The sequence below is a fragment of the Elephas maximus genome, chromosome 7 (assembly GCF_024166365.1).
Source record: "Elephas maximus indicus isolate mEleMax1 chromosome 7, mEleMax1 primary haplotype, whole genome shotgun sequence".
Taxonomy (NCBI): Eukaryota; Metazoa; Chordata; class Mammalia; order Proboscidea; family Elephantidae; genus Elephas; species Elephas maximus.
Genome location: NC_064825.1, coordinates 50,392,590 through 50,415,171, shown reverse-complemented (window position 1 = coordinate 50,415,171; position 22,582 = coordinate 50,392,590). Strand labels below are relative to the sequence as shown.

At 39.3% G+C, this 22,582-nt stretch overlaps 1 protein-coding gene across 1 annotated transcript in view; it reads right to left on the bottom strand.

Annotated features, from left to right (window-relative positions):
- Window positions 1-22,582, bottom strand: part of LOC126079001 (protein PIP-1-like) — a 152,596-nt gene that overhangs the window by 82,315 nt on the left and 47,699 nt on the right. The gene's annotated exons all lie outside the window — the stretch shown is intronic.

The window sequence follows — 22,582 nt, the reverse complement described above, 5'->3', positions numbered from 1 at the left end:
ACATGACGGAATGCTACCCATCAATAAAGAACAATGGTGAATCCATGAAACGTTTCATAACACGGAAGAATCTGGAAGGCAGTATGCTGAGTGAAATTAGTCAGTTGCAAAAGGTCAAATATTGTATAAGACAACTATTCTAAGAACTCAAGAAATAGTTTAAACAGAAAAGAAAACATTCTTTGATGGTTACTAGAGTGGGGAAGGAGGGAGGGAGAGGAGTATTCACTAATTAGATAGTAGACAACAACTATTTTAAGTGAAGGGAAAGACACACAATACAGGAGAGGTCAGCACAACTGGACTAAACCAAAAGCCAAGAAGTTTTCTGAATACAACAGAACGTGTAGCAGCAGTGGGGGTTTGGGGACCATGGTTTCAGGGGACCTCTAGGCCAATTGACGTAATAAAATCTACTAAGAAAACATTCTGTATCCCCCCTTGGTGAGTGGCGTCTATGGTCTTAGAAATGCTAGCAAGCGGCCATCTAAGATGCATCAGTTGTTCTCAACCCACCTGGAGCAAAGGAAAATGAACACCAAAGACACAAGGTAATTATGAGCCCAAGAGACGGAAAGGACCTCCTATATCAGAGACTATATCAGCCTGATTCCAGAAGAACTAGATGATGCCTGGCTATAACCCATGACTGCCCTGACAGGGAACACAACAGAGAATCCCTGATGCAGCAGGAAAGCAGTGGGATGCAGACCTTAAAGTCTCTTAAAAAGAGCAGACTTAATGGTCTGACAGAGATTAGAATGACCCCAGGGTTCTTGGTTCCCAGACCTTCTGTGAGCCCAAGACTGGAACCATTCCCAAAGCCAACTCTGCAGACAGGGATTGGAATGGACTATAAGATAGAAAATATTGGTGAGGATTGAGTTTCTTGGCTCAAGGAGATACGTGAGACTATGTGGACAGCTCCTGTCTAGAGGGAAGATGAGAAGGCAGAGGGGGACAGAAGCTGGCTGAAAGGATAGGGAATATAGGGTGGAGAGAAGGAGTGTGCAGTCTCATTAGGGGGAGAGCAACTAGGAGTATACAGCAAGGTGTATATAAATTGTTGTACGAGAGACTGACTTGATTTGTAAACTTCCCTTAAAGCACAATCAAATTAAAAAAAAATTATGGCAGTGTCATTTGGGGTGAGAGTAGAACAGGGGTTCTTAACTGCGGGTAATCTCACCACAAGGAACATTTGGCAGTGTCTGGAGACACTTCTGTTTGTTACAAATGGGGAGAGAATTTATTATTGCTATCTAGTGGATGGAGGCCAGGAATGCCACCAAACATAGAACAATGCACAGGATGTTGACCCACAACTAAGAACCATCTGGTCCATAATGCCTATACTGCCATGGTGGAGAAACCCTGAGGTATAAGATGGGTAGGATTATGACAGAACCAGATCATAAGAAGCAATTTATAGATTTCTAGAGGTACAAAGATGGGAAAGTGCAGGACTTTCTGAGAGAGAAATAAACTTGACATTGGTTAAAATACTGGGAGTACTAGGGTAGACGATGAGGGCCATTTTGGGGAAAGTCTTAAATACCCAAATGAGGATTTGGAACTTAAATAGGTGCACTAGCATCTTGGTTTCTTAAGGTCCTATAACTGAAATACTACAATTGGGTGGCTTTAATAAACAGAAATCTATTTCCTTACTGTTTTGAGATTGGAATTCTAAATTTAGAGTAACAACTCTCTTGGAAGACTCTCTATTCAACCTGCAAGAAAATCCTTGTCTTGACTTCTCTGTCTCTGATATTTCTCCTTCTTTGGAGATTTCCACATGGCATCTATCTTTCCTTCTTTTGTGTTCACCTGTGTCTGTTTCTATACTTCTCTTTATATCTCAAAATGACTAAAGACATACTCTATAGGAATATGTTCTCATTAACATAACAAAGATAACCCTGATCCCAAATGAGATGATGTCCAGTGGTAGAAGCACTTCATTTTCTGTACTATGGTAGAGAAGCTGATGGGTTCACATTAATGCTAACCCAAGATGGAGTGGAACAGGATTTAATTACATAGGCCTGAGTAGTCTGAAGGACTGTTATACATTTTATTTAGAGTATTGCTGATGTTTAATGTTCTCATTTCCAGATACAAGGAATTTCTTTATATTTGTATTTTCATAGCAATGTAATTACATTTCTAAGTTCAATAAGAATATTTCCTCATTGTTAACAGGACATAAATGGAAAAATTGTTAATATCATGAAGCTTTGACTGAAATGTCATATTTTAAAATGATACCCTTAGAATATGATATGACCAGACACTTTTCAGAATCTAAATTCTTAGAAGAAATATACCCAGAATGCTTCTTAGAGGCAAGAATGGTAAGACTATGTCTCACATACTTTGGACATGTTATCGGAAGAAATCAGTCCCTGGAGAAGGATTTCATGCTTGGTAAAGTAGGGGTCAACGAGAAAGAGGGAGACCCTTAACTAGATGGATTGACACAGTGGCTGCAACAATGCACTTGAGCATAACAACGATCATGAGGATGGCGCAGGACGGGGCAGTGTTTCATTCTGTTGTACATAGGGTCGCTATGACTCCGAACCAATTCAACTGCACCTAAGAACAACAAGGTTGACTTTATGGAGTCAATGCTTACAAACCTCTCCCAGGAATTTGACAAAAGACGAAAGTCTATTAAATGGGGAAAAGATAGTCTGTTTAACAAATGATTCTGGCAAAACCGGATGTCCATTTGTAAAATAATGAAACAGGATCCATACCTCACACCATACACAAAAAGTAACTCAGCATGAGTCAAGACCTAAATATAAAACTTAAAATGATAAAAATCATGGAAGAAAAATTAGGACAATGCTGGGAGCATTAATACTTGCCATAAATTCAATACAAGCCATAGCTAACAATGCATAAACACCAAAAGATAAACTAGATAACTGGGAACTGCTGAAAATTCAATGCTTATATGCATTGAAAGACTTCACCAAAGGACTAAAAAAACCTACAGACTAGGACAAAAATTTTGGCTATGACATATCTGACAAGGGCCTAATCTTTGAAATTATAGAATACGTCAACACCTCAATAACAAAAGGACATATAATCAATTAAAAAATGGGCAAAGGATATGAACAGACACTTCACTAAAGAAGACATTCACTCAGCTAGAAGGCACATTAGCAAAAACTCACCATCATTAGCCACAGGAGAAATGCAAATCAAAATGGCAATGGGATACCATCTCATCCTGACAGTACAGGCACAAATCAAAAAGCAGAAAATAACAAATATTGGAGAGGTTGCAGGGAGATTGAAGCTCTTATGCACTGCAGATGGGAATGTACAATGGGACGACAACTATGGAAAATGATACGGCACCTCACTAAAAAGATAGAAATAGAAAAGCCATATGATCCAAGAATCCCATTCCTAGGCATATAAAAAAAAAAAAAAAAGGCATATATACTAGAGAAATAAGAGGCATCATGGAAATAGACATATGCACACCTATGTTCATTGCAGCATTATTCACAATAGCAAAAAGATGGAAACAAGTGCCCATCCGCAGATGAATGGATAAACAAAACACCTAGTGGAATACTACTCAATGATAAACAACAATATGAATAGGAAAAAACATCTCACAACATGAATGAATCTGGAAGAAATTATGCTGAGTGAAATAAGTCAGTCACGAAGGAGAAATATTTCATGAGACCACTATTATAACAGATCAAGGAAAGGTTTACACACAGAAAAAAACAATCTTTGATGGTTACGAGGGAGAGGAGTGGTGGGACAGGGGAAATCACTACCCAGATAGCCAACAAGCGTTAACTTTCATGAAAGGAAAGATGATACACAGTATAGGGAACATCAACACAACTTGACCAAGGCAAAGCCATAGAAGCTTCCAATCACCTTGATGGACCAAGTTATTGGGACTGAGGACTGGGGACCCTGGTCTCAAAGGACATCTAGGTCAATTGACATAACATAGTTCGTAAAGAAAATGCTCTACATCCTACTTTGGTGAGTAGTGTCTGGGGTATAAAAGCTTGTGAGCAACCATCTAAAATACATCTGTTCGTTCCATCATGTTTGGAGCCAGGAGAACGAAGAAAACCAAAAACAAAAGGAAAGTATCAGTCCAAAGGACTAATAGACCACCACATGAAAAAGAGTCCCACCAGCATGAGACCAGAAGAATTAGATGGAGCCCGGTGACCACCACCGAACCCTTTGACAGGAATCACAATAGAGGGTGCTGGACAGAGGGGAAGATAAATGTAGGACAAAATTGAAATTCACAAAAAAAGACCAGATTTACTGCTCTGTCAGAGACCGGAGGAATTCACAAGATCATGGCCTCTAGCAACTCTGTTCACTCAAATCTGAAGCCACCCCTGAAGCCCACCTTTCAGCCCAACATTAGATAGGCCTATAATTTTTTTTTTATAAAACAAACAATAATAACACACGTGAGAAAGTGTTCCTTCGCTCTATCAAGTATATGAGACCTAATTGGCAACCCCTGCCCAAAAGCAAAGATGAGAAGGCAGGAGGGGACAAGAAAGCTGGACGAATGGACACGGTGAACCCAGGGTGTAAAAGGAAAGGGAGAGAGTGCTGACACATTGCAAGGATTGAAACCAATGTCAAAAACAATTTTTGCGTAAATTTTTGAATGAGAAACTAATTGTGCTGTAAACTTTCACTTAAAATACAGTTAAAAAAAAAAAAACTGTCCCAGGAAATCTGGCCTGATCTCTGGCTTGCAGTGTTCCCGGCCTTATAGATGAGTAAGAAAGGTCATTTTCTGGCAGGCTCAGTGAACTTAAGACTTTTTGAGATCTCAAGGAGAGGGCGAATCTCCCAAATCTATGTGTGCTTTTGTTGCATATCTTTGAGTTGATTTTGAGTCCTAGTGACCCTATGTGACAGAGTAGGGTTGTTCCATAGACTTTCCCTGGTTATTACCTTTATAGGAGAAGACTGCCAGGCCTTTTCTTCCATGGGGCAGCAAGTGGGTTCAAACAGCTGACCTTTAGCTTAGCTCTCGAGCCCTTAAATATTGCACCACCAGGTATCCTTAAATCTGTGGGTACTTCAGGGGAAATCTGGTGGCATGTTTGTGGACTGGCTTACTAGTGTGGAAGGATTTTACAAATTTAATTTGAGATGTCCAGCAGAGGAAATGTAAAAGGCCGAATGATAAATTGCTGTTTTTGCTGGACCTAGGTATATACTTATAAGCAGCTTTATCTTAATATCAAGAAAAACCTTGCTCAGAGATTATCTTTGATCAAAAAGAGGGTGAGTATACAGAGCAATTTTATATTTCAATAGAAAATTATAACATGCCCCTGTGTTCTATCAGATTCTGGTTGTACCATTGTCTTTCAGGATTTTACATCACTTTGTAAAGTACAGGCAACTAAGGGTTTTGTTTTCTACCTGTAAATTGGATTGGTTACTTCTGAGTAGTTTATGCTGTTCCGTGTGTGTCCATACACAATCATTTACCCACAGGAAGAACAGGAGTATGAGAGAGGCCATGGCTCCAGGAGCAAGAGAACAAATTAGTGCTGCTTTAGATGCAGCCTGAAATTGAAGTTGGAAAGAGCGTGTAACCGAAAGCAAACTTACAGGATGCTCAGTTACGGGAATAGCTCCCTTGGTCTCAGGAGCCAGAATTTCTAGCATGTGAAGATACAATTTAGAATTACAAATGGTATTAGAAAAGGTGGCATTACAATTAAAAGACTCAGTGTCACAACTCAGACAAGCCAGCCCTTCCCCATCTTAAGGACTATCTGAAATTCCAGAACTGACTTTACAGAATAGACCAGCTTCAGGTTCCGTGATGACCTCACGGGGAGATGTTTGTGCTTTGATCGGGTCACAAGGCTGTGTGTCCATAAATGACACCCAGCAGGAAATTTATCAAAGTGAAGCCCATGCACAGGCAGCAGCGCAAAGGGCTGAAGTAAAGGCAGAAAGTCCAAGGAACTGATTCTGCCATCTAAATCTCAGTTCTTGGGGTCTGTGTCGCAGAGAAACTTTTCAAACCTTGGGTATTGTCCTCTTTGTCACTTTCACTATAATAGCCTTCTTGAAATACATAATCTCCAGGATCTTAAGTGCATGTGAGTAACCGCTAAGACTACAGAGGATATCCGAGATCATCAGTCAAAAGAAGATAATGGAAAGCCAGGATCAGACTCCAGGATGCTCACATGAAATTCTCCACTAAATGCTGATGAAGATTCTTGCTCAAGCTCTATTTGACCAAGAAATGGGCTGGTTAAGGAGAGAAAGTAAGAACCAGAGAAATGGACAGATTCCTCTGTGTTCCTAGGAAAATTCACAAAGGTCATTGACCAGTGTGGAATGTACTCAAGAACAGCTAAGCAAGAATAAAGACACACAGTGGCGACACAGTGACTATGAATCTGTGTAATCCTGCCTGGTGACGTGGTATCAATTAACCAAAAACTTGCTTGAAGTTTATCTTGACCAAAGAGATTAATTTTACCCAATGTGTTTTGGACTTTTCTCTTCTTATAAATAATCCTTGAAGTGACTTGAGTAGCTGAGGTACCTTTATTAATGAAAAACTTCAAGCAATTACTCTAAAATAAGTGTGAGAATGTAAGGATGAAGGGAAACTAGTTTAATGAAAACAGAACAACCAGAACTGAAATAATGAACATGTTCTGGTGTTGGGAAAAATGCAAACTATGCAACTGAACAATTTGTGTAGAAATCATGGAATGGAACCGTAAACTGCTGTGTAAACCATCACCAAAACCACAATAAAATATTACGAAAGATCAAAATAAACTCTAGACAAACGTGAGAATTTGTGAAAATGAATAGAGGCTGGCCAGGGCACAAATATCACCTGGTGGCCATGTTAAGTAACCTTAGGAAGGTCAGGGAACATGATTCCACTTAATCATGCTGGGATTAGCCCTTTTAGATAATCGTCTACTTGTATTTCTTCTCTTTCTCATTAAAAAACTCACTGTAACGGGCATATAAGAAGTCTCCTTATTAGTCTGAACAAAGTGGTCTGCCTCCTTCTATGCACAAAATTAACTGTTCAAATACTCTAAATGCTTTAATTTCTTTTACTTTGATTATTTTGACAGGATAAATTAATGAACGCACCTAAAAACCTGAAGATACAGTGGGAAACAAACACATAATTGACGTACAATATAATGACAGTGATAAAAGCAGGTGCTTTGGTGCTAGAATTTTCACCTTCCCTATAGGATACCTGTGAGGAGAACGCGTGTTTGATTTCTGGCCAATGTGCATTATGCTTACGCACCATCCTGAATAGTGATGTGATGGCTGCCCTTTGGCAGCCATCTTGTGCTTATGAACAACAAGAATAAGGGAAAGGTCCAAAGAATTTCAGAGACTTGACATGACACTCAAGCCTCTGACCTGTTATTAGCAGCTGCCTACCTCCAGAGTTCTTTTTATGTGAGAAAACAAACCTTCATTCCTTTTAAAACCACTGTCAGTTCGGTATTTTATAATTTGTAGGAGAGGGCACTTCTGATGCAGGGAATCAGTTCCTTATTATATATGTAGATAGATATATTTGTTTTGAGTCTTTGGTTTTGTGAAAAGACCTTTTTTCTTTTCTCAAATTAAACTGAGTGAAGAAATATAAGTGGAAAATCAGTTTGACTTAGTTTTTTGTTACTTTTCTATTTTCTTTTACTTTCCCATATTGCTTTTAAGGAGCACAATGCTATCATTTTTTCCTGGTTCTGTCTTTAGATACTATTTTCTTTCTGTAATCTCTTAGGACCTTCTCTTTATCACTGGTGTTGGAAATTTTATCATAAAAAATATTATTTACTAAGATTTTCTCCTGTTCTCTTTATTGTGTCTATTAGCTCCATTGCATTACTTCTCATATGTGCTTATGTTTGTCTTTCATATTGGAGCTTTCCTAAAACGTACCCTGAGCTTGGCTCAGTGTTCACATTTCAGATAGAGACTCTAAGAAGCCACTGCAAGCCCTGTGTGTGTGGGCAAAGGAGGAGGTCATCAGTAAGCGAAGCTTCACTTTAGATAATGGGGCTTAGTGGGCAAACAACTCTTTCTTTTGTTTACCGAAATTTTAAAACCATAGATCTTTTTCTAAAATTATACAACTTTTCCAAAGAAGCACCTGCTGATCTCTTGCTTAGCTAGGAAGGTATTGGAAGAGCCTGACTACCAGCATTCTGGAAGCTTCTTTGTTCTTATCACAGCCTTAGCTGTACATTCTTCATAGACCATTTTCTCCATGCTGGGAGACTCACACTCGTCCTATTTGCAAGTTGTTTATTAAGTCATGAAATAATCATATACTACTATTTTGAATAATTCCAACATTTAGTTTTTAACAATTGTAACTAGACTAATTGAGCCACTTGTTTTTAGAAAAAAAAAAATGATCTCCTTGCTTGCATATAGAATGGAAGCACAAAATAAAATATGTTTCGATTTCTTGGTGTTTTGATTATTTTAACAGCTGTGGAACAATTGTGGATAATTGAATTTGATGAAATTCCCTGAAGTGCTGGGAAAATGTATATATACATATATCATTGAAAATGGTGTATTCTTGATGCAGTTTAATTGAGATTTGTCGAAAGTGGAAGAATCAGTGATCCAATGAGTGAGATGAAACAGCCCATTGCCCCGGGTGTCAAGCTGCTTGGTGGGAAGGGACTGAGAGGACTGAGCTGGGTCGCTGGTGGGTCAACCTCCCCCAGACCCAAATCCTTCCTGCTGAGCCATCGTTTCCCAAAAGTCCTGCAACTAACAAGTCCCAGTGGAATATTTATAGCCTAATTCCTTTCATTCCTCACAATCTAATAGCATCTTTTTGCCTGATGATCTTGGAGGAACCAAGGGCCCTGAGACTCCTCAGCAAAACCATTTTCTCCTGATAGGTCTTCTAGTTCTATTAAGGACCAGAGGCCACAGTGCACCAAAACCAGAGGACCCTGTCCCAACTATTCAGGGGTTAAAAAAAAAAAAAAAAAATCCTCTCTCACTCTCTTCTCCAGCCTCCAGAGCTCCTGAGAGAGCCACCTTCCTGAAAATTTGGCAAGGGTCACCACAAGAGTGTTCTCAGTCTCCACCGACCTTGATTGTTCTTCTTCAGAATGCAATCCTGTTTATTGTTGGCATGTTAGATGGTTCTCTGAGTCCTGCAATTCCTATCAGGACTGACATGTAAACACTTGAGACAATTCAGAGCTAGAAAATCATAACGAGGGTAATGAGGGTCTTTCTAGTTGAATTTTCTGCTGATCAGGAGACGAAGCCTGCCACCTGGCCCACGCCTAGCATGAAAAAATGGTTGGGTGCTCACACGGGTCAGCATAGATAATTGTGCTAAAAGCGTGGTTTGATTTCTCTGTGGTTCACTTATACCAGTGGAACCTCTTCTGCATTTTTAATGTACCTGCACCAAGGGCCTTGTGGAAAGCAGGCATGTGTGCCTCTTGGGACAAAGCCTGTACTCAAGCACAGACAGACTCTCTTTACTCACAGGTACTCAGGCTTCCTAAAATGGACTACGTTGCTGGAGGGAGAAAATGATGACCTACATTGCAGCTCCCCGGGCATCACATCTTGTGATGCGAGAACCCTCCTCGCAGTCTTTTCAGAACAGCCCTCATCTTCTGTTCTCATCACCCACAAAGAATCTTTCTAGATCACTTTCAACTCAACATTAGGACTCTCAGAAAGAAAGCTTGAGGTATTTGGAGGTATCATAAATTAGTACTAACATGGGAGGTGGGTGGAGTGTAATGATTTTGACAACCTCTCTGTTTACAAATTGAAAAAAAAAACAAATCTTTTAAGACTTTTTGGGGGGCCTGATGGGAAATACTGAAAGACAAGTTTTAAGTATAAACTTCTCATTGAGAATTAGATTTTGGGAAATTTTAACATTTGGTTAAATAGAATCACAGTTCATGGAGTAACAGTATTTGGATATCTATATAACGAAGGGACAATAAAAACATTTAAAAGTAAATATGGGAGGTGATATGACTGTAAACAAAAGATACAACTCATCTTTTTCATAAATGACAAGGTTTTGTTTTTCTTAATCCAGGACATGATAAGGTCAACATAAGATCAGGAATTTATCCTGAAAACTCCTAGAATATTTGCCTCAGGCAGATTTCAAAGATGACAAAGATAGGCTTTTACAGCTTTTTCTAAGATCAGGAAACCCTGGTGACTTAGTGGTTAAGTGCTATGGCTGCTAACCAAGTGGTTGGCAGTTTGAATCTGCTAGTGCTCCTTGGAAACTCTATGGGGCAGTTCTGCTCTGTCCTATAGGATCTTGATGGCCCTGGGTTTGGTTTTTTGTTTTCTATGACAATCCAGTAATTAAAGAAAATTTTGTCAATTCAACTAAAAGAAAACCAATTTCTAGCTGTGCATACTATTTCATACTAAAAGTTGTAAAAAATCCTGTCAAGTTTTAGCTTTGAATATAAGAACATCCCTTTACCACAAAACTTCTCCTACTTTACATAAACATAGAGCTTTCCCCACACTTTTGTTTCTCATTCTAGAACAACTAGATTTTCTACCTTAGAACAAAATTTTTTTGCAGTTTTAACAGACTCCATCTTGTACACTTTGCCTAATCTAATCAAAATCCAAGACTTTAAATTACCAAAAAGATCTTGGAAACAGTGTTTATGCTGTTGTACTAAAAACATAGTTACTGTTGAAATAAATTTATGTCATGACAAATTCACTTTCATTAATTTCTGGGAATACTGGGACTATTTAATTTTTTAAATGCTCCCTAATCTTAGAATCCACTAAAAAAAAGCTCCTATAAGGATGTTATAACCTAATTGGTAATACAATTCAGTTATGGAAAAAACACATTTACACACATAACATACACCCACATAGATATGAGAACGGAAAGGGTAACATTTACTTCTCCTGAAGTCAAGTATTTAACCTTATCTACTGAGTGTTTTAAAGAAATTATCAGAGAGGCAGTTGTTCTGTCTTTTTGAAGCCACAGTATGTCAATCAAAATAAGCACCCCAATGTGTCTGAGATGTGTGGAATGCCCTTACATCTAGTTCACTGCTTAAATAAAGCAGTTTGCCTGTCTTGAAAAATCTCCAAAGTACCCACTGCAGTCCCAAAGATCCTGTGTTAAGTTACGCCATTTAGAAAGAAAGCTGCAAAAATTAGGAGTGAGAGAACACAAAAATAGCAGGACTTCTTCCAGAAATAGGAGACGGTTTAGTCTTAAATGATCCTATGTGAGCTACCAAGTTTGGTAGGAATATAATGCTCATAGATCTTGTTTCCTGGGCCACATCCTGATTGTTGGCTACCTCCCAACGTAGACCTGACAGCCTGTATTCTCTGGCAAGTGGAAAACCAGGCAGAGAGGGCTCTCTCTGAGTCAAAGCCAAGCTCTCAGGGCAAAAACAAATTGAAAGGTGAACCTCATCCAGTTTTACAGGTGACCCACACTAAAGTTTGTCCAAGTGGAAGCTGGTCTGGTAAGAACTGAAATTAGCCTATCAATGAGCGTGGCTCAAACAGACTGAAGGAGCCTACACCTGTGTTCTAGCCTATGATTCTCCTTTTTATGACAAACAACACTTTTGGGCAGTACAACATAATAGAGTAACAGTAGCAAAAAGAAATCAAAGCATACAGTGTTTATTTAATCAGCTAATTCTGTGCACACACAGGGAGACCTCTCTGTGCAGACAAAGAGGGAGACTCATCTTAGGCCAGTTACAGCAAGTTTTTAAGGAGAAAGTGGAGGAAATACAGATGAAAATTAAATAAAACGGCTAACCTTAGCAAGATCAATTTGAAATATGTTCCCTGTCTTTCTTGAGGTTAGTCAATATTGGCCACTAGATGGTGATTATGGCTTAGACAACCTGTGCCCGTTTGCACAAATTCTTAAGTGTTGTCAGGAGGTTTCAAATAAAAAAGACACCTCACCTTCTCAAGAAATTCCAAGGGCTATTTCTCAGGGAAAATAACAAAAGCCAAATTACATTGGGTAAAATTAAATTCTTTGTACAAGGTAAACTCTAAGCAAGGGTCTGAGAAGTCATGTGACAAAAAGGGATTTGTACAATTTGATTGTCACTGTTTCTCCACTGTGTCTCGTTCTTCCTGTTTTTGTGTTTTTGGGTGCATTCCACATTGGTCAGTGACCTTTGTGAATTTCCCCATGTACTGAGAGAAATCTGTCAGTTTCTCTGGTCCTCAGTTTCTCTCTATAGCAATCTCCAGTCATTCAATCCATATCTGAACTGACGAGTGAAAGTTCGTTTACCCTATATTATGTAATGACTATATTGAGAACATGGAAGGGGAATATGTAAGAAAGCTGAATTCTCACCTATTACATAAGTTCCATAGATAATGTGTAAAAATGATGATTCAGAAATAATGATATAAACTTATAATTTCATAGAGGTAAAACCCAACAAATTCCTGAAGTAGTTGACAGTGGCTACAGACGATGGGTAAAGGTTTCCGGAGGACTGCTGGGATTTTAACAAGCACTTCACGCACCTGGAGCCCTAGTGGCAGAGAGGTTAAGGGCTATGGTGAGCTATGGTTGCAGGCCAAAAGATCAGCAGTTCCAATCCTCCACTCACTCATTGGAAACCCTATGGGACAATTCTACTCTCTCCTGTAGGGTCGTTATGAGCCAAAAACGACTCTGGCAATGGATTTGGTTTTTTTTTTTTTTTGGTATGTGCACATGCAGATCTTATCTAACCACCTGAAACTCAGACAATTCAGGGCAAGCTTCCTAGAGGAGGTCCCATTTCATTTACTCCTCATGGCTTGTTCAATAGGCATTCCTTCCTCACTTCTGAAGGTGTACACATTAAAATCACTGGTCCATTCTACATCCAAAATTCTTTCCTGGAAGTCCATGAAGCCCACATGGTCACCAGGAGGCCCCCCTCATATTGTTGTTGTTGTTAGGTGCCGTAGAGTCGGTTCCGACTCATAACGACCCTACGCGCAACAGAATGAAACACTGCCATCTTTACAATCGTTGTTATGTTTGAGCTCATTGTTGCAGCCATTTTTCAACCCGCCTCGTTGAGGGTCTTCCTCTTTTCCGCTGACCCTGTACTCTGCCAAGCATGATGTCCTTCTCCAGGGACTGATCCTTCCTGAAAACATGCCCAAATTGTGTAAGACGCAGTCTTGCCATCCTTGCCTCTAAGGAGCATTCTGGTTGTGCTTCTTCTAAGACAGAGTTGTTCATTCTCTTGGCAGTCCATGGTATATTTGATATTCTTCACCAGCACCACAATTCAAAGGCGTCAGTTCTTCTTCGGCCTTCCTTATTCATTGTCCAGCTTTCACATGCATATGATGTGATTGAAAATACCATGGCTTGGGTCAGGAGCACCTTAGTCTTCAAGGTGACATCTTTGCTCTTCAACGCTTTTAAGAGGTCCTTTGCAGCAGATTTACCCAATACAATGTCTTTTGATTTCTTGCCTGCTGCTTCCATGGCTGTTGATTGTGGATCCAAGTAAAATGAAATCCTTGACAACATCAATCTTTTCTCCATTTATTATGATGTTGTTCATTGGTCCAGTTGTTAGGATTTTTGTTTTCTTTATGTTGAGGTGCAATCCATACTGAAGGCTGTGGTCTTTGATCTTCATTAGTAAGTGCTTCAAGTCCTTTTTCAGCAAGCAGGTAGTATCATCTGGATAACACAGGTTGTCAATGAGTCTTCTTCCAATTCTGATGCCCAGTTCTTCTTCATATAGTCCAGCTTCTCAGATTATTTCCTCAGCATACAGATTAAATAGGTATGGTGAAAGAATACAAACCTGACACACACCTTTCCTGACTTTAAACCAATCAGTATCCCCTTGTTCTGTCCAAACAACTGCCTCTTGATCTATGAAAAGATTTCTCATGAGCACAATTAAGTGTTCTGGAATTCCCATTCTTTGCAATGCTATCCATAATTTGTTAAGATCCACACAGTTGAATGCCTTTGCATAGTCAGTAAAGTACAGGAAAACATTCTTCTGATATTCTCTGTTTTCAGCCAGGAACCATCTGACATTAACGATGATGTCCCTGCTTTTTGTCCTCTTCTGAAACCAGCCTGATTTTCTGGAAGTTCCCTGTTGATATAGTGCTCTAGCCGTTTTTGAATGATCTTCAGCAAAATTTTGCTTGTGTGTGATATTAATGATATCGTTCTAAAATTTCCACATTCGGTTGGATCACCTTTCTTGGGAATAGAATAAATATGGATCTCTTCCAGTCAGTTGGCCAGGAAGCTGTCTTCCATATTTCTTGGCATAGACGAGTGAGCACCTGCAGGGCTCCATCTGTTTGTGGAAACATCTCAATTGATATTCCTTCAATTCCTGGAGCGTTGTTTTTCACCAATGCCTTCAGAGCAGCTGGGATTTTTCCTTCAGTACCCTCGCCTCCTGATCATATGCCACCTCTTGAAATGGTTGCATGTCAACTAATGCTTTTAAGTATAATGACTCTGTGTATTCCTTCCATTTTCTTTTGATGCTTCCTGAGTCATTTAATATTTTCCCCATAGAATCCTTCAGTATTGCAACTCGAGGCTTGAATTTTTTCTTCAGTTCTTTCAGCTTCAGAAATGCTGAGCATGTTCTCCCCTTTTGGTTTTCCATCTCCAGCTCTTTGCACATGTCATTATAGTACTTTACTTTGTCTTCTCGAGTAGCCCTTTGACATCTTCTGTTCAGTTCTTTTGCTTTATCAATTCTTCCTTTTGCTTTAGCTGCTTGACATTCGAGATCAAGCTTCAGAGTCACCTCTGACATACATCTTGGTGTTTTCTTTCTTTCGTGTCTTTTCAATGACCTCTTGCTGTCTTCATGTATGATTTCCTTGATGTTATTCCACAACTTGTCTGGTCTTTGGTCACTAGTGTTCAATGAGTCAAATCTATTCTTCAGATGGTCTCTAAATTCAGGTGGGATGTGTCATATTTTGGCTCTCATTGACTTGCTCTCATTTTCTTCAGTTTCAGCTTGGCCTTGCATATGAGCAATTGATGGTCTGTTCCACAGTCAGCTCCTGGGCTTTTTCTGACTGATGATATTGAGCTTTTCCATCATCTCTTTCCACAGATGTAGTCAATTTGATTTCTGTGTGCTCCATCTGGTGAGGTCTATGTGTAGATTTGCCATTTATGTTGGTGAAAGAAGGTATTTGCAATGAAGAAGTTGGTCTTGCAGAATTCTAGCATTTGAACTCTGGCATTGTTTCTATCAGCAAGGCCATATTTTCCAACTACTGATCCTTCTTCTTTGTTTCCATCTTTCGCATTTCAGTCACCAGTAATTAACAATGCACCTTGATTGCACGTTCAATCAATTTCAGACTGCAACAGCTGATAAAAATCTTCTATTTCTTCATCTTTGTCCTTAGTGGTTGGCGCGTAAATTTGAATAATAGTCGTATTAACTGGTCTTCCTTGTAGGCATACGGATATTATCCTATCACTGACAGTGTTGTATTTCAGGATAGGTCTTGAAATGTTCTTTTTGACCATGAATGCAATACCATTCCTCTTCAATTTGTCATTCTAGCATAGTAGACTATATGATTGTCTGATTCAAAATGGCCAATACAAGTCAATTTCAGCTCATTAATGCCTAGGATATCGATGTTTATGCATTCCATAGCATTTTTGATGATTTCCAATTTTTCTAGATTCATACTTCGTACATTCCAGGTTCTGATAATTAATGGATGTTTGTAGCTGTTTCTTCTTGCTTTGAGTCATGCCACGTCAGCAAATGAAGCTCCTGAAAGCTTTACTTCATCCATGTCATTAAGGTCGACTCTACTTTGAGGAGGCAGCTCTTCCCCAGTCATCTTTTGAGTCACTTCCAACCTGGGGGGGCTCATTTTCCAGCAGTATATCAATGTTCTGCTGCTATTCAGAAGGTTTTCACTGGCTAATGCTTTTCAGAAGAAGACTGCCAGGTCCTTCTTTGTAATCTGCCTTAGTCTGGAAGCTCAGCTGAAACCTGTCCTCCATGGGTGACCCTGCTTGTATCTGAATATTGGTGGCATAGCTTCCAGCATCACAGCAACATGCAAGCCCCCAAAGTACAACAAACTGACAGACACATCCAAAATTCTTTCCTGGAAGTCCATGAATCCCACATGGTCACCAGAATGCCCCACTCATACTTTGTGCTAACTTGGAGCCAGACCAGCCATAAAAAAAAAAAAAAATGAAGGAAAACAACTGAAAGAACATTCCTTATTTCTAGTCTAGGTTCCTCCAAATTGTCTGGTTCCACCCCCTACTATCTTGTGGTTTTCCAGGCATTAAGTCACAAAGGAAAGAGTTACACTGGAATATTGTTCTGCAGGTTTCTGGCTGTGTGACTTTGGGCAAGAGATTTACCCTCTCTGAGCTTCAGTGTCCTCAATTGTAAAAGAGGATGTATGATGTTTCAGGTTGTGTGTCACCTTGGCTGCTCCATGATTCTCAGTGATTTTGTAGTTATGATGTAGTTTGGCAGTTACGTAATGATATAATCACCTCCATGGTGATGTCTCATATGATGTAATCTCCTCCACGATGTAATCTGCTGTGAGTAGCCAATCAATTGAAAAGAAGTTTCCTTGTGTGTGACTTACATTCAATATATGTGGAATTTCTGGAAAAGCTTACTGGCTTTTGCTCACTCTGCATCCTTCGTTTGGCTCATCACCATGTGAACTCAAGTTCTTGGGACTTGAACCAGCAGCTGGATATATTCCCTGCTGATCTTGGGATTCGGTGGACTCCTCAGAGTGAGATCCCACAGCCTAACGTCTTACCTGCCCATCTTGGGTTCACCAGCCCTTGAGCTTATAAGTTAGGAAAAGCCTCCAGGTTGAACCACAGACTTGGGACTTTCTAGCCTCTACAATTGTGTGAGCAATTTCCTTCATATAAATCTTTATCTATACCTATACCTATAATTATAACTATATTTGTATGCATAGCTATAATTTTTCTATCTATCTATCTATCATCTATCTATCTATCATCTATCTATCTATCTATCATCTATCTATCTATCTATCTATCATCTATCTATCTATCATCTATCTATCTATCTATCATCTATCTATCTATCTATCTATCTATCTATCTATCTATCTATCTATCTATCTATCTATCTATCTATCATCTATCTATCTATCATTTATCTATCTATCTATCATCTATCTATGTATTTATCTGTCTATCATCTATCTATCTGTCTGCCCGTCTGTCTATCTACCTATCTACATGATTTGCTGGTTTTGCTTCTCTGGAGAACCTAGGCTAAGACAGGTTCCGTGCCTTTGTCTTTTTAATCACTTCATATGCATGTGAAATTTGGATAATGAACACGAAAAACAGAAGAAAAATCGATGCATTCAAACTGTTGTGAAGGTGATGAATGTTGCTTATATTGTGGACTGCCAAAAGAAAGGAACAAATCAGTCTCAGGAGAAATACAACCAGAATGCTCACTAGTAGCCAGGATGGCAAGACTTCAACTTGCTTACTTAGGTCACATCATCGGCAAAGACCAATTGCTAGGAAAAAAACAAGGAAAAGCTTTGATAAGATGGATTGACTTAATAGCTAGAAAAATGGCCAAAAACTACCAATGATCATAAAGATGGTATAAGACTGGGGAATGTTTTATTCTGGTAAACACAAGGTCATGCTGAGTCAGAGCCACTTCATAGCAACTAACGACAGCAACAATATCAGTTGCTTTGTTTTAGGCTTCTGAGGTGAGCATACTCAACACAATGCCTGGTACACAGTAGGTGTTTAACAAAGAGTAGTAATGAACTGTTAAGGTTTCCCTTCCCTCGGAGGTTTAAGTTTTGCAAATACTATCACATATAATTTATAGGCTATGTATATATTACTTTATAGATTACCCATTTAGAACAACACTGTGAGGAATGTCAATACAAAAATCTGATGAATATAAAGGTCTAATCTAAAATCTATAAAAAGCTGCAACAACTGAACAACAAAAGGACAAACAATGCAATCACAAAATGGGCAAAAGCCATGAACAAAATCTTCACCAAAGAGGACATCCAAGTACCCAACAAACAAGAGAATATGTTCATGATCATTAGCCATTAAAAAACCCACATTCTGTTGCTGTTGAGTCCATTCTGACTTACAGCATCCCTATAGAACAGGGTAGAACAGCCCCATAAGGTTTCCAAAGAGCAACTCATGGATTTGGAATACCGGCCTCTTGCTGATTAGCTGAGCTCTAATCACTAAAACAAAAAAGTTGCCATCAAGTCGATTCTGACTCATAGCTACCCTATAGGACAGAGTAGAACTGCCCCCATAGGGTTTCCAAGGATTGCCTGGTGAATTACAACTGCTGACCTTACGGTTAGCAGCTTTAGCCCTTCAGTACTAAACCACCAGTGTTTCCATAACCACTAGAGGGATTTGAATCAAAACTGCAATGAGATATTATCCTACCCTGGTTGAAAAGGCACTGATTTAAAAAAAAGAAGAAAAAAAGAGAACAGGTAACAAATGTTGGTGAGAAAGTGGGGAGTTTGAAAACCTTATCTACTGTTGGTGTAACTGTAAAGTGTTACTCCCGTTAAGGAAAACGGTATGGTGCTTTCTCAAAAAAACTAGAACTACATCTACCTATGATCTAGCATTCTCACTCCTAGGTAAAAATCAAAAACCAAACAGATTGCTGACAAGTTGATTTGAAATCATATCAACCCTATACGACAGAGTAGAACTGCCCCATAGGGTTTCCAAGGAGCAGCTGGTGGATTCAAATGTCCTACCTTTTGGTTAGCAGCTGAACTCTTAATCACTGAGCCACCAGGGCTCCAGAAATATTTATTAGCAAACAAATAAAAAACAAACCCATTGCCATTGAGTTGATTCCTACTCATACCAACTCTATAGGCCAGAATAGAACTGGCCCCTACAGTTTCCAAGGAACACCTGGTGGATTTGAACTGCTGACCTTTTAGTTAGCAGCCCTAGCTCTTGACCACTACACCACCACTGTTTCCCAAATATCTATATTTATGTGTCAATACAAATACTTGGGGGAAGGCACATGTATTCATTGAAGATCCAAATATGGATATTCCACAGATACAATCAAACACCTTCCAAGACTGATTTTCTGGGTTTGAAAGCTTAGGACCATCATTTCATGGGACAACACAGTCAATTGGCTTAACATAGTCAACAAAAATCATGATCTGCAATCTTGTAAAGTGAGTAGGGTTTGGAGTCTTAAAAGCTTTCAGGCTGCCATCTAAGACACAAAGAAAGGTCTCTACTGCCAGGAGCAAGAACTAAGAAGCTAAGCAACAGCTCAGACAAGAAACAAGTCTTCACAAGCCACAACCTCATCTACTCTGAGACCAAAGAACTAAATTTTTCCTGGCTGCCATCACTGGCTGTTCTGACAGGGTCACAGCAGATGGTCCTGGATAGAATGAGAGAAAAATGTGAAGCAGAACTCAAATTCTTATTTAAAAACCAGACAAACTGGAGCAGTAGAAAACAGAGGACTCCCTGAGACTATCGCCCTGGCACACTCTTTAAGCCTAGAACCTAGCCTTTGTTCCGGGATCACTTTTTAGTGAAATAGAGTGGCACACGAATTAAACAATATTACCTGTAGGGTGGGTGCTCTACTTAAGAACCATAGTATGAGTTGAAAAGGTCAACAATTACCCCAAAGCAAAGATGAGAAGATAAGTAGACAGGGCAACTTGAGTACTGGAAATGGAAGAAACAACACAATGAAAGAAAATGTCCACACATTATGATTAGTGTAACTAATGTCACTGAGTAATTTGTGCAGTAATTGCCAGATGGGACCCTTTAACTTGCTGTGTAAACTTTCACCAGAAACTGAAGTATTGTTTTTAAAAATCCAGTCAATAAATTGGTTAGTGTTAAAAGGTTTTATTGAGTGCAAAAAGTTTTTCCAAACACAGACGACTCCTCCAATGAGATGAGCTCTTCATATTATAATTTTTATCATCTTATATACAGTACAAACTGTGAGTAGATTTTCAAAAAAGGGACAGTTAAAATGAATTGTTGTCATTCACTTAATCAGCAGGAGGTGGGCTATTAAATGTGGGGTTTTAGATTGGATTGGCTTATTAACTTTGTGTGTCTGCATTCTATGGGCTAGTTATGGTTTATCTAAATATTTGAACATTTCCCAGAACTTTGTTGTCATCATAACTTGTTAGTTTCTGGTAAGGATTAACTTTAAATAGTGGAGGGGTCAATTTTCTTTAAGAGACATATATTATCACTCCTATTTTACAGAGGACAAATAGGAGGTCCTGAGACAAATTATATTGTTAACCCAGTTTATCTTGACTCCACTTCCCATAGTTCTTGTGAATTCAGGCTATGGGTGGCGATAATATACGTTGGACCCATTTCAGAGCCACAGCTCTGGAGAATGACTGGGAAGGTGGCTGGGACTGAAGAGTAGCCTAGACCTTCAAGAAAGTCCCTTCATGTGCCTGAGGCCAGCTCCTAACTGCAGCCTCTACCCACCACTCCCCACACTGACCTGTAAGTGCGCATACCCCTTCCTCACAAGTTCTAGTCTCAGGTGCTTTCACTTGGCTCAGAGACATACGGATGACCAGCATCTTCCCAGAGCAGGTACTGTACAATGTATTTCTGTCCTTCGGAGACCACAGTGTACAATTTAAAAAGAAACCAAAACAAAAAATGCACTTCAGGCTCTGCAGTCAGAAGCCTGTGTATTAGACCCTAAGAGGTTACTCACTGAATGACCGTGGACAGGATATTTAACCTCCCTTACCCTTTTCTCACTTGTAAAAGGAAGATAAAATGTTCAAGTGAAGATGAATATGGTATTAATTTTAAGCACAGTACCTGTCAGAAGTTGACAAATGAAAATAGTTCACCAGAGAGAATTGGGTTGAACACTGGGGTTTTGAAAAGCTGAGGCCTCTCTATGCTCTGGGAAGATGCTCCAATAAATATTAAATGCTTTATTTTCTTTGTACTTTGGTTATTTTGACAGGGTGAACTAAAGAATATAGATATAAAACCTGAAGGTACAGGTGAGACACAAGCACACAAATTTAAATGTAATATAATGCAGACAGCGATGAAAACGGGGGGCAGTGGTGCTTCAGTACTAGAGCTTTCACGTTCCTTATGGGAAACCCACGAGGGAGTCTGTTCAATTCCTGAAAGGTGGGCCTCATGCTCAGGCAGCACCCTGAATATGAATGTGAGGCAGCCATTTTGTGACTCCGAACAACAAGAACATGGGAAAGGGCAAAAGGATTTCAGTTACCTGACTTTGACATTTAAGCCTCTGACCTGGTATTAGCAACTCCCTTCCTCCAGAGTTCTTATTATGTGAGAAAAGAAGCCCTTATTTTTTTAAACCACCATCGATTTGGTATTTCATGACTTGTAGGAGAGGGCATTACTGATGCAGGGAATCATTATTTTATTTTATAATTATTGTTATGTTTTTTGCTCTTTGGTTTTCTGAAACTATATTTATTCCCTTTTCAAACTGAACTGAATGAAGAAATATGGGTAGAAAATCATTTTCATTTAGGTTTTTTTTTTTTTTTAATTCTGTGTTTTCTTCTACTGTCCTATGTTATTTTTGAGAACTTTAATGTTATAATTTTTTCCCTGAACCTTTCTACAGATACTGATTTTCTCTCTGTAAGCTCTTAGTATCTTCTCTTTATCCCTGGTGGTTAGAAATGTTATCATTAAGAATATCATATATAAAGGCTTTCATCTGTTCCCTCTGTTGTTTCTGTTACCTCCATGGTGTTTCTTCCTTGGCCCTGTGTTCACATTTCAGATGGAGACTCTAAGGAGCCACTTTAAACCCTGTGTGCATGGGCAAGAAGGGGGGTCCTCAGTAAGCAAAACTTCAGTTTAGATAATGGGGTCCAAGTGGGCAAACAAACCCTTCTTTGGTTTTCAAAAGTCAAAATATCTAGATCTTTTTCTAGAATCATGCAGCTTTCCCAGAGAAGGATTTGTGATCTCTTCCCTAACTAGAGAGGGTTTGGTAGAAGCTGATCAGCCTTCTGGAAGCAGAAAAGAGAAGCAACATAGAGGTCTCATCATTCAACATTTAGACTTTTACTTACTCCTCCAGGTTTCAGTCTGACACCTTCCTCATCTCTACTCCCTAACCCTGTAGTAGTGGTCTCTGCCCAAAGTACTCCCTGCCCCAACCCTATCTGGTTTAATTTTCCCAAAGACTATACCTCCCTTCCCCTAAGGGAGTAAGGGTGGAGTTGGTATGTAGATGCATGACATGGGGAGCTGGTAGCTGTATATGAGTCTGAACTCAGCAGAGAGGGGGGACCTGAGGTTCTTACTTTTTATTATGTATTCTTATAAGCAATGTTTTTGGTGGAGCAATCCATATAACCCACACCTTCT